A 14,141-nucleotide genomic window follows, 5' to 3' on the forward strand; every position below is an offset into this window, starting at 1 on the left:
TTCCTTACCTAAAGCATGAAGGGATGTGATGATTTGTGTAAACCTAATATACATTTAATATATGGATTCACTAGATTTCTTGCGAATGATTTCATATTCATGCATAAAAATTTTTAACCTAGGTTGTTTCACATTGCTTGTTCCTTCATAAGTAATGCATAATCTATCCAAAATTTATTTGCTAGTAGTACAGGTAGATACACACATGTAATATTCATATTTCACAGCACAAAATAAATAATTTAGACATTTAGCATTCAATTGGGTTAGATCTTTATCATTAGTAGTCCATTCAGAAAATGAAATTGCAATTTTAACACAATATGCTAATCATGAAGTTGCAGAATAACCATCCTAAACTAGCATCCATATATGATAATAAATTGATTGTAAAAAGGTGGACATGTTCTAAAAATCAAAAGGATTATTATCAAAAAGAGGAGATCTAGTAATTGTATATCCTTCCGCGATGTTTATATTTCTAAAGTTAGCCATGAATCTTAATTAAAAATTTTTCTAAAACATGATCTTATGAATCCTGCTATGATATCACTTGAATGTTTGTGAGGGTTGTTAAATCTTAAAGAACTACCCCCGAGGCTAACCAAGAGGGTGGGGGGGGCCCAAGCTAACTAAGAGGGGGGGGGGTGAATTAGTTATTTTAAAAATTTCTTTAACAAATAAAAAGTTAAGACCCATTGATGCGGAAGTAAAATTAATTTTATAATAACAACAATCATATATTTTAAGTATATATCAAATTATAGAAAAAATACAAAAATTAAAATACAAAAAAATAAATAGAAAGAACATATCAAAATTTATAGTGATCCAGTCAAATTGACTTACATCCACTCCTGGAGACTCCCTCTCAAAGTATTACACTAAACAAAAGTGAATCTCCTTTTGCTCCTACATTAAGGCAGAGAAGCCCTAATAAAAATTTTCAACCAACTCGGTGAGGCAGAGAACCTTCAATCCTTTTATGCCGTCCTGAACTAGACCGAGAATTTTGAAATCCTTTTTCACTCTCCTAGTGAAGGCACAGAACCTCAACTTTATTTACATCCTCCAAGTGATGGTCAGAAAACCATGATCTTTGCTGAAGAATTTCTTCTCCTGAGCCACTGAGATTCTAGGCAGATGCTTGTAAGTATTAGGCAATATTCTTTCCTTTAGTAATCTTATGAATCCCCTCACAACCTCTCCCTCATAAAATCTCCCTCTCTTCTTTCATTAAGCTATCCTTCTTCTCTCCCTCAAGAGCTCTCTCAAGAAAACTAAGCAGCAAAAGATATCTCAAAAGAATAGTTGAAACCCTTAAATAGCGGGCTTGAAAACACCCTAAGTTTCAAGCCATCCGACTTTTGTTCCTACAATATGATACACATATCGTACGGTACTGTAAGTTCAATTCAAACTTCATCCAGAAAGATTATTCAAACAAATTGTTTAACTATTATAATACATTGTACAATATAATCTGCAAAAATTTCTTTTGTTCATTTAGGATGATCCTTGGACGGCTAACTTCGTACATGGGTGATCATCCAACACTGTGGACAACATCATACGGTATGATCAGTACAAAAATTTTGGATTTCATTTGGTACGATCTAAGGGAAGATCAATTTCATACACGGGTAATCATATAATACAAACTATTTCGTATTATACGATCATTCACAATAACTGTCCATGATTTGATTTACTGATATCATGAGATTAATTAAGAAAGATTTTAATTAGGGTATATATTACAATATAAATCATACTTTACGATCAAGACAGAATTAATATATTCCTTAACTTTGGTGGCTAGGGTTTTGATAGAGAGCAATAGTCCATACAGTACAAATTATATTCATATAGTACGAAATACTTTGTATAGTAAAAAACTAGTTTCTTACTATATGAACTGCATAAAAATAATAATCTCCATAAAAAAATTTTTCTCTCTCCCCCTATGTGTGTGTAAGGTTGCTTAGCAAAGATATCTACCCAATTTCATAATATGACTTAAGAAAGGAAAAAATACAAAATTGAAAATTACATACTGTAACCCTAGTCTACTCAATCTTGAGCTGATCAGAATTGCAAATAAATGGTGAACTTAATTCCTGAAATTTAAGTACACACAACACCAAATAAAATAAAATAGAAAAAAGAGAAAATAGTAAGAGACACAATAATGTTTGTTATCATCAAAATCACAGTGCTTGAATTATGTTTGCAACAATCTCCCCCTTTTTTATGATGAAAAATATTATTATTTTTTAGATTTTCAAAAGTTGTTTTCCTCTAAACTTCCCCTTAGATGAAAATTAATTTTACGTAAATGGAGTGTAACAAAATAATAACAATAATAATAGACAACAACAACAACAACAAACAATAAACTACTACTCTCTATTTTGACATTGCAAAAAGAGGGAAAACCACAAGAAGGAAAGAAAACTTAAAACTAAAATAAAAAATTCACAAAACAAATAGACATAAAAACAACCAACAACTCAAGGTAATAAGGAAACATTATCAATAGGAGAACTCTCGTGGGGAATTTTTTTTGAATAAAATAAACTTACTTTTTACATAAAAAAGATAAATAAGACAAGTGTTGATTGTATTGAAACTAAAGGAATTGGATTTTAAAGTTTACACATTCAGCTTACCATCGTCATAGGCTAAAGTCCTTTATTTAATAAAAAATCTAATTAAAAAATTATAATTAAACACAAAAATTCAACCTTTTCAAACTGCTAACATAAAATACATTGAATATAATATTACTATAAAAGTGATGAATGAAGACTAAAAAATTTTCCAAAATTAAGTATTAAACATATTAGAAATACAAGAATTTTCTAAGACTTAAAGTTTTATTAAAAAAAGAAGCTAATTTAAGTTGGGCTTATTTTGTGCCTCTTTTATTAGTTTTATGCCTATATTACACATCTTGTATTTTTGATACACTTAGTGCATCTTTTACTTTTGCCATCATTGCACATCTTTTATTTTTGGGCTCATTTTGTGCATCTTTTGAATTTTTGCAAATTGGTTCCTTTCTAAATCTTTAAGAATCGTAGTTATAAGATTATCTCCTAGATAGAAGAGAAGAAAAACTCACTCTCTTATCTAGGGAGGAAAAAGCTAAAAGGCAAAACCAAGTTCTCTAATAGGAATAAAAATCTAATTTAGAAAAATAATGAATTTCATTCGTTAAATTATGGAAAATACCCATGATATTAAAACATGTAACAAAGAAAATAAGTTTTCATTTCAACCATCTTAATTCCAATTCAATTCAGATTTTTAAGTAAATAACAGGGATTATCATGCAAAGGAAATAATATGAGATATGAAAATTCATAAAATTCATTTATCCTTTGAGTTTGAACACTTTCAACAGGTACTTATTTAAACTTTTAAGTCGGAATAGAAGTATGTTTATTTTAAACAGCAAAGAGTATGAAAGAGAGTTCATTCATATAATATGACTTTAATCGTACAATATGATTTCAGGCATCAAGTACAAATTAATTTGTACAGTACAATTAACAAAAACATTAACTTATTAGGCTGAAAAAATTTTCAAGCAAGGAGCACAAAAAAAAACTTAATATTGAAATAAATACAAGAACCACTTGATTTTTTTTCTTTTTTTAAGAGAAGCATTGAAATAAAAAATAAGAATAAAAAAACTCACAATAAGGACTGAAAGGAAATTTTATTACAAAAACTAGGTGAAAACATACAATCATAAAAAAAGAAAATACAAAACAATAAAAACTAAATAAAACTAGTACATATGAGGATACTGATTAGAAGGTGATTGAAAGAACTGGTTAAAATTTTCATAATGCTACTGAATGGTGGTGAACTGGTGTTGAATATTTCTCAAATTGCTTCCTAAACCAACTCATATCATTATCGTGTTGGATTCGTTGTTGATCCACTCGAGTCTCCACTTTATCAAATCTTTGAATCAACTCCTCATGTTGGTTGTGGTGAGGAAGTGATGTAGGATCAGCTGCATGGGCATCTTCTCCATCTTCTTCAAAGAGAGGATATTTAGGCCTCAGATCCCTTTGAAAAAGAATCTGGAAGGAGGCATCCAAAAAGAAGAATTGATTGTGATCAGGAGGAGCATGATATCTAATATTATACTTTATATTCAGGATATATCCAATCACATGTCCTAAGGCGATGTTTTACTTTTTCTTAGTGACTGGGAGTTGAATGGAAGTGAGGTTTTGGATGTAGTTAGTTAGCATTTGAGCTTCATCCATTTGGGTATTTGACATGATGAAATAGGTGACAATTGATAGTAGGGGAGTCATACTTATATAGTCTCCAGCTTTAGGTATGATTGAACTTCTCAAAACATGCTGAATAATCTTGGCATTTTGGTTAAGTGTCTCAACCAAAGGTTGGTGATAATTAAGGGAAGCAATTCCTAGCGTAAGGTTCACAATACTCTAGTCAAAATTAGATCTTAAGGCCATGTCAAGGGTTCTATTTCCTTCGGTGTTTAGCTGATTATGAATTCCTATGTTCTCATATGTGATTTCTACAATCTGACAACACACTCGGGAAGACATAACCATAACATCCCCACTAATCTTAAGGTTTGAGATTAAAGTGTAGTAGTGTTGAAGAGATTCATTATTGGGAAGTTAAGGGCCTGCTAATTAAGAAGACTGGAAGGCATGATCTTTTCTTCTTTATATTTTCTATAGGCAGTTTCATTAGAACCTGTCAGAAAATGATCAGCTATAGTGTTCTGAGAAGATGAAGCCCCTAGGTTTGTCGACTGCATTTTCCACCAGCCATTGCAAATATTAGAATGCAAGAAGACAAGATTTGAAGATTAGTGTGAAAATTTGAATAAGATTGGCTGTTTAAATAGAAGTTAAATGGATCGTTCCGGTTAATCATGGGATCATATGGGATGATTGAGTGCAATCAATTTGGCCAGACAAGTTGTCAAAAATATATGTATGATCGCATAGTACGATCAGAGTTCATACGGGATAATTAGAGACATGGATCTCATCCCGAGGAGATAGCCTGTATGACCTTTGACAAAAAAATTCATACAGTACGAATGGGTTTTTGTACAGTACGATCAATAATAAATGTTGTACAAACTAAAATTAATCATCTAGATTGCTACGTGTATCGTACATTACGAATTTTGTTCGTACCATATGATTGTAAATCATTGATGCAATCTGGACCATCCATTGAGCCAATGGTTAAGAAGAAAGTGGTGCTGTGCATATTGTATAATATGATTGTAGTTCATATAGTACGATATCAGATGAAATTTTCAATTTTGCAAGATAAGATAGTGAAGTGGATTATGTTGTGATCAGGACACAAACATTCAATAAAAGACTAAATACAAGAACAAAACTAAAACAAAAAATAAGTTAAGGACTAAACAAACAAAATAAAATCAAAAAAATTACATGACAACACAAACACAGAAACTAAAAAAATGTAAACAGAAACAAGCACAACAAAAATAAACAAAACATATATGTTGAGAAGCTCATGAATGGTTGATATCAAGTGATAGGATATAAATATTTAGCCTAAAAACCACATGCTCCCACTGAGTTTTTTTATGAGAGCCTTGAAATCCAAAGATTATAGAAGAATATTTTTGGGAGCCCAAATGAGTTTGGGTCCCTTCTTGAATTTCAATAAATCATCAAAATTTATGTCATGCTGTATTTGATGCAGCTTTGATCTCCACACTAAGTGTGTTCTATAATGAATAGTGCAAGGTAGCTAATGTATCCTAACATGCTACATTTTTTTTAGCAGGGGTGCACAGGCTCATGAAATAGTGCAATGCATGAGCGATGCCTAAGAACCCCTGTAGCAAGCCACTATGATGAGCTCTTCCCAAACAAAATTAATTTCATATCATAGTGGACCGATGGCCCACATATCAGATATTAAACTGATAAGAATATATACTACACTTGATCTTAGCCAAAAGGGTTAACTAACCTATGATATTTATGATTCCTATTTCTAGGTTTATGAGATGCATGACATGGTGAGTGCTTACAAACAGGTATATTTTGAAAAGCCTTTACTTTTTCTTAAAACATTTTATTAGCACTTTCAAGAGCCTTAAAGCAATGATGGTTTTGAGTCTTAAAGAATCGATTTTATAGAATGTGTTACAAAGAGGGATAGATCTATAATTAAAGATGTTGCTGGTATTTTGGCTCCATTGCTTAGCATATAGTATGTATGTGTATATAAAATCATCAAATATATGTCATGCTGTATTTGATGCAGCTTTTGTCTCTACACCAAGTGTGCTCTACAATGAATAGTGCAAGTGTGGCTAATGTGTCCTAACATGCCACATTTTTTTTAGCAGGGGTGCGCCAGGCTCACGAAATAGTGCAATGCATGAGCCCTAAGAGCCCGAGTAGCAAGCTACTCACTATGATTAGCTCTTCCCCAACAAAATTAATTTAATATCATAGTGGACCGATGGCCCACATATCAGATATTAAACTGATAAGAATATATACTACACTTGATCTTAGCCAAAAGGGTTAACTAACCTATGATATTTATGATTCCTATTTCTAGATTTATGAGATGCATGACATGGTGAGTGCTTACAAACAGGTATATTTTGAAAAGCCTTTACTTTTTCTTAAATCTTTTTATTAGCACTTTCAAAATCCTTAAAGCAATGATGTTTTTGAGTCTTAAAGCAATGATTTTATAGAATGTGTTACAAAGAGGGATAGATCTATAATTAAGAGAGAGAGAGAGAGAGAGAGAGAGAGAGAGAGAGAGTTCAATCTAGTGAACCATCCAATAGAAACAATTTTGACCAAATGAATAAAAGAAACTCATAGATGACAACAATCACAACTTCATTAAATTAAGAGGAGTAAATGTGCAACAATCACTATTATTGGATGATTGTTGAGAACTACATAAAGATTAGAGAAAGGTCAAGGTAGTGGTTAAGATATAATGATAGGATGATTAACACTTTCTTTTTTATGCAAGTTTATTCAAGAGTTAGGCACTTTTTTTTTTCAACTTACCCAATTTTTCCTATGCCTACTTCAAAGCCTGAAGCTATTTTCCACATCACATGATCTGGTGCCCAATAGGGAGAACCTAATAACTAGTAAAACATGTTAACATTGAGGAAATTAAAAATAAATAAATGTACCTAATACGACATTTCCATGTCATCTTAATGGTTTCGTCCACGTTTCCCATATCAAAACTTGCACAACATTGCCTGACTTGTTCTATATGATAGGACAAGACAGATAAAAACATATGTACGATATCTTTCATGCTTTTGTAGCCATTAATTTTTTAAGATTTTATTTGTTTCATCAAAATTTTAAATACAATCAAACTGATAATAAATATATCAATTTTCAAAATTCGGGTTGTCATTAATAGAGTCAATTGATAAAAATAGTTTATCCTAAATCTACAAAAATCTTTTTTTAATGTATAAATTCAATATAAAATACTAAAAAAAACAACATAAAGCATTTATCTCAGTATATAGGGTCAACTATATAAATCATTTTTCTCAATTTGTTATTTTATGAGTCAAATTCTCATTTAAATCTAATAAAAAATATCATTTCTAAAATTTTCTACTATTTTTTTCTTAGATCTGCCTCTACAAATCTAATACATCTACTCTTCTAACTAATTCATCGGAAGGTCAACATTATATGTGTGACCAAACCATCGATTTTAGATCTACTGAAACAAAAATCTTTAGATTCTAAATTAACCTTCATAATTTAAGTTACTTTTAGCTACTTCTGGAGTCTTATCAACAAGAAGAATATCATCAACAACCAAAAAAAATATACACACACTACATCCTCTTACAAATATCTAGTAATAATATCCCCGACTAAAGCAACATGATATTTGCTTTGCTTAAGGCTTATCAATAAAAAAATACTCCGCACAAAAATATACATAAGTTCTAAGATAAGTCGTAATTTAACTCTGATACTCATAATATTTTTACCCAAAATATCTCAACTTTCACACATAGTAAGCATGAAGAATTACATTATTATAATAAGTCCAAAAAAAAACCCTACCAAATGGTTTGAATAACATAACCAACAAACAATATTTATTTTTATTCATTAAAATGTTAAATGTCTAAGGCCCTAAGCACAATATTCAAAGATTCATACCCTTGCTCAAGCCTATGACCTCTAATGGAAGGCTAGACTAAGGCCCAAGATGGGACAATTTAACCATTTTGAGAAAATGAAGCATGAAAGAACCATATTTTTAAATGAAATTTAAAATACATGAATGAGAATCTAATCATGGAAATAAAAAAAAAAAAGAATTGAATAATTGAAATTTTATCAATGACATAGCACAATTTTTAAATTATTTTTTGAAATAGCTTTCTAATATAAAATTTATAATTAAAAGCAAACATACCATTTCATGCTATTTACATATCTAACATTCAAAACATTAATATTACATGGCTACCACCCAAAGAACAAATTTAAGTGCATGAAATGAAATATTAAAGTTTATAAGATGGTATGAATGATAGAAATGAATTATACGAGTGATATATATGATATTAAAGTTGTATATGGATGATAGACATGTAACATTAATATTTTAGATATTAGATGTGTAAATAGCAAGAAATAAAATGGTATGTATGTAAATTTCTCAAAATTATTATAAAAAATAAAAATAAATTATCGCAAACGAAATATATGATGATAAATATTAGAAGACAAATAACCTTAATGTTTAACAAATGTCTAAGCACAAGAAATTGGTAAGGCGAGGTGCACAAATCAAATTAAATACATGAAATCATGATTGGACACCAAATCTTTGAAATACAAAGTTGAAGGGAAGAAGAAAAAAAAAATCAAATTATTATTGTAGCAAAAGTATAATATCAACGATTCATTAGCTGGAATGAAGCAATAGTTGAGGGTCAGTTACTTTCCTGAATATGCATTTGAATTGATCATCTAAGAATCAATGCCGCAAAAGAAAAACGCTAACTCTGCTCGTTATTTTACACAGATTTTCTGAGCTTTTACTCCAACGCAGAATTGCAACATTCAGAAAATTCCGAAAAGGGTAGCTGCAGCGAAAATTAGGAAAAGCAGTCCACCAATGTAGCCAACCTAATTCATAACAGATTTCTTCGGTTAATTAAAATATATATATATATATATATACATATCGAAAAAATAAATCGAAGTCCAATTACAGATTGAGGGTTTCTGTAGTTCTACCAATTTTTCTGAAATGTAGTTGGCCAGAAAAGCTCCACCTAATATAGCAAAAGATGTTGCAAACAGGTGCCCGGCGATTGCTCCACAGGCAACACCCCAAGCAGACTACAGTGAATATTAAAATATCAAGATAATCTTTTTTAGATAATAGCACAGAAAAATGACCAAAATTACAAACAGATACATTAACAGGGCGGATCCAGCCTTATTTTTCAGGGGGTTAAACTTATAAGTAAAAGTGTAGAGTTTTTTTTTTTTCATAAATATCCTTACAATCAAAATTTTTTCTGAAGGCGCTGTTTCTCGACCCCTATTTGTTCATCGTTGTACTCTTCTCAGATATGTTGGGGGTCCAAATGGACAGCGCCCCCTAGAGGGAAGCGTCCCAGGAATAAATTTTGATTGTAAGGATATTTTTTTATTCCCTTTACTATTTCTCTTTGTATTTGGTTCATCATTCCCTGACAATAACATCTCTACACAATGTGTTTAATTATGTTGGGGCAATTGCCTGAAGACCATAGTATTTTAAAACTTTTAGGTGGGGTAATTGCCTAAAAACCTTAGTAATAAAGACTAAAAAATACATGGAGAGGGACAAATTACATAAAGATTTTTTTTTAGTTTATCCGCGCGGGGGGCAATGGGCTTAAGGTGAATCCGCCCATGGATACATAACTCTTTATACCTGTGCAGCTCCCAAGGCAATAGTTGCCAGCATTGAGCGATCACCCCATTCCAACAAAAATGTATAATATGCCCATGGATATTTAGTTAATAAACATAAGTTAATAAAAAATAGCTCAAGTGACATTCCCATTAGACTTTATAGAGAAGGTGAGGTGAGGGTCTTTAATACTCCAAAAAGAGAAAACAACATCTACAAACTGACCAGCTTCAAGTGAGAATTTTATCCTATCTTCGGTTGTATTAGTGATTCACCTATCATGCTATTTGTAAGTGTAATATTCCAATGTAGCACTTAAATAAGCTGCTATTAAAATGATATAAAACTGGGCAAGTTATGACTTACCGCAAAGAAAACATGGCTGAAAGACTTCCAAATGATCTCAAGAGGACTTCTGAGATTTTTAGATGCCTGAAAAAAAAAAAAAATTCAAATAGGCCAGTTTACTACTATATTATTACAACCAACAAAACATGAAGTGCTCAGAATTTTTGAAATTATGATATTGTATGGGAGTAATGCTAAACTAAGCTTTCTTTTTCTCTGTCTAGATCTATCTTTTAATGCTATGGAATCAAGATTTTTTTTGCGTGTAAGTTGGGAAATATAACATTCTTCATTGTATAATGCCACTATATAGATATACAAAAATGCAAAAACAATCACTAATCAGATATCTGCTTAGCATCATCATTTAAATATAATAACTCATTTGATGTGACTGTTTCTAGGAAAAAAATCATACACTGGGAAGAAAATGGGTTTAAATCTGAATTCGCAAGGAAAATCATCAATGTATCCGATTAAATGAGAGGCATTAATGATGTGCTAGAATACAAAATTTGCAGCATTAAAACATTGAATTGTTGAGAAATGAAAAAAAAAATAATTGAAAAGATTCATATGTGTTTGTTATGTTAAATACTCTTGAATATAGATGCATGACCATAAATATGTTTAAAATTGTTTCATGGAGTTATAAAGACACTTGGTTGGATCCATCCAAATGAAATGCCCTCTTATTACAACCTCAAAAAAACCCTTATGAAATATAAATTAAGCACAAAAAAGCGTTACATTAGGAAGTTGATATTCAAACCCCGGAGTTGTAGTTAAATTGCCTCAAGTGTATTCTGGAAGTTAGTTCAATTCATGGAAATAGCCTCTATAAATATATATAGGTGAAGCTACATTCAACCACGCCTCTCCAGATCTTGCACTTGTGAGAACTCTATGCATTGCGCATGCCCCCACTGGGATACAAACAAAATTACAAAATAATGCAAAAAAACTTTTTTGATTTTTCTAAGAAACAATCAATTGGTATGGTCTTTATAAAATAATAAAAAATAAACAAAAAAAAGGGCAAGCTCAACACATCAAGCAAATAACTATTCATCTCCCCTAATATGAGATGATCAAAATCAATCCTGGCTTCTCCCATAGCTCCCTAACAACACCAGATTAGTCCACATTCTCATCCATGAAATCGCATTTGGTTTCCCCATCCACATTTAAATTATTGAATTTTGAACTAATCATACTGTACGATCACATCATACTATATGAATATTTGAATACTTGCTAAAATTAACCCCGATGATTAGTCAATTAAATCAAGGCTCAATTAATGATTGGTGATCATACTGTACGACCAAGTTCATACCGCACGATGAACTGATGCTATTTTTCATTGTCCCAAAGATTATACTGGATGATCCTTTAATTTTTGAACTAATAATACTAGATAATGTACACATCATACCAGACTACCTGAGGATTTTAACTAATCGTATTGTACGAGTTGGATCATATTAGATGATGAACATATATGAATTTTTGTCATCCTAGCATTCATCCTGTACAAACAAAAGAAATAAAGCATATCATACTGGATAATATTTATATCGTACTGTATGATGTATTTGAAAATTATTGCCTGTTCGTACTCCTTCATACCAGGATGAAATCTTTTTTTAATTGATTATACTATACGATCTATGATAATATTGTATGAACACAAACGACTAAATTGAAAATCTTAGGATTTCTTGGAGCCTAATATTTAAGTAATGCTTTTGTTTTTTTTGAAAAAAGAGAGAGGAACATGACAAAAGGAAGTGAACTCTTGAGAGGGGCTTCTTGAAGGGATTTATTGCTTGTGAGAAGAAGGAGAATGTGAGTTTATGAGCGAGAAGGAGTGTGAGTGGATCACACGGTTGCTCCAAGCCTGCTGCATGATTGCTCCTCTTGTGGCCCGGGTAAATCTTTTGGGATCTCTCTAGGGGAGAGAAGTCAAGGTCAACGTCCTCAAAGATCCTCTACTTTCTCAAGGAGGAAGAAAAATGAGAAGGTCTGTTGTCATTAGTGGGAGGGTGACATAGCATTTGGTACTCTGCCACACAAGGGAATGTGAAAGTGAGTTTGTGTAAAAGCTTCTACGCCTTGCTGTGGGGGCAGAAGGAGAATTAGTTTTGAGTAGTGCAATTCTCAAAGTGGAGGACTCCAGGGAGTGGATGTAGATCGAGTGACCAAACCACTATAATTCTTCTAGTTTGCTTTTTTCCATTTATCGTATTTTATTTTGTTTTTTGCATTTTATAATTGCTATAATTTCTTGGTGATAATATTATTTTAGAACTTTATTGTGTGATTTAAAATTTCATCACCGCTATTGCAATCTTATTTTAATCACTAGCTTCGACTTCAAGTTAAGTTATTTTTTGAAAATTAGAACTCCTGTTTAGGCTTTGTTCTTTATTTTAAAAAATACCAATTCACCCCCCCCCTCTTATCGCATTTCGTACTTTCAAAATACACATCAAACACTTTTTTTAAGAATCGATTAAATGTAACAAATGAAAGATTTATCTTATAATAAGATAAAAACCTCAGTAAGAAATATATTGACAACACGCAAACCCATAAAGGTTAAAAATTTGAATTCTTTTAACACTAGCTCAAGCTCCTTATAGGTTAAAGTCTTTTTAAACAAAAATCTAATTAAAAATTTAAATTAGAGAGGAAATGAAATTTTTTCAAACTTCTATTCAGAAATACACTTAAGAGAATATCACTGCAAAGTGATGAATCTTGAATCATGAATTTTAGATTAAAGTGTAGATGATATCAATTGGGTCATATATTCTTCTAAGATTTAAAGTTTTGAAAGAAAGGAAAGCTAATTCGTTATGAGCTCATTTTGTAGCTCTTAATAAATTTTTGTTGCACTTTGTGCATTGTTGGTGGAATTTTGAAAATAGGTTTTGAAAAATATTAGTTTTCTTTGGGAATTTTAAAATTGAGATTGAATCATAATTTTAGAAGTCGAATCAACTCGTTCGGAAGAGTATATCACCCTGAAGGATGAAAATAAAATTCCATAACGGTGTTCAGACTTAGAATTATGTAATTCATCTTGAATATCATGGCTAAATTCTAAAGAGAACTCGACACGGCCCCGAGGGGACGAAGTAGAGTTCAACTAAATAATCCAGTTATGATATTTAAGGAGTATGATTGCCGAATTCATATCCAAAGCCTTACCAAAAAAGGGTGTATCTCCCCAAAGGGAGATAACACCTTTCAATGATAATTCTTCTAATATGATGATGGCAATCATTCTTTAACTTTTACCAAAGAAATCTAAGGAGATTTTAAAAAAATTGATTTTGAAATCAGGTGTGTGTGTGGTTCCAAATCTCCTACGAGTGCAAGCCCTCGTAGTTAATTACATCGTGGGGAGATAGAGTCCCCTACGAAAACACTCGATTAAAATAAGAATGAAATTTTGTTAGATTTTCTAGGAGTAATATCAAAAAATTGAATGGAATCTTTTGGAAAATCAAAGGAGAGTGGATCAAAATTGAACAGTTATTAACAGAATCAAAGGAAGAGAGGTAGGGGACACTTTGAGATTCCAGAACCATCCGGAAGTGTCCCAACTTAATCTAAGTGTTGGGCTTTACATTTTAGGATTGAAAGGAGATTTTAATTGATGTTGAGCATTTTATTAGAAATTTGGGACTATATTCGCGAAATTTGGGGTCTTATAATCAAAGATCCGCCCCGGATCCTAAATCTAATTTGGACGCTGGACCATAGTCGTCCGAACCTAACTAATGATGTGC

The 14,141-nt window shown here is 31.4% G+C and overlaps 1 long non-coding RNA gene, 1 other non-coding gene and 1 pseudogene across 2 annotated transcripts; all 3 read right to left on the bottom strand.

Moving 5' to 3' along the window:
* Positions 1–5,832: 5,832 nt before the first annotated feature.
* LOC114580937 lies at positions 5,833–6,023 on the bottom strand. Its single transcript, XR_003702643.1, has one exon. It is a non-coding gene; the product is annotated as a U2 spliceosomal RNA (small nuclear RNA).
* A 386-nt stretch (positions 6,024–6,409) lies between these two features.
* Positions 6,410–6,595, bottom strand: LOC114580938 (annotated as a pseudogene).
* A 2,469-nt stretch (positions 6,596–9,064) lies between these two features.
* LOC114580935 lies at positions 9,065–9,396 on the bottom strand. The gene is made up of 2 exons (XR_003702641.1): positions 9,324–9,396; positions 9,065–9,212 (listed from the first exon to the last, which is right to left on the bottom strand). It is a non-coding gene; the product is annotated as an uncharacterized LOC114580935 (long non-coding RNA).
* Between the last annotated feature and the right edge of the window lie 4,745 nt (positions 9,397–14,141).

This window comes from Dendrobium catenatum, unplaced genomic scaffold, assembly GCF_001605985.2.
Source record: "Dendrobium catenatum unplaced genomic scaffold, ASM160598v2 fragScaff_scaffold_1409, whole genome shotgun sequence".
Taxonomy (NCBI): Eukaryota; Viridiplantae; Streptophyta; class Magnoliopsida; order Asparagales; family Orchidaceae; genus Dendrobium; species Dendrobium catenatum.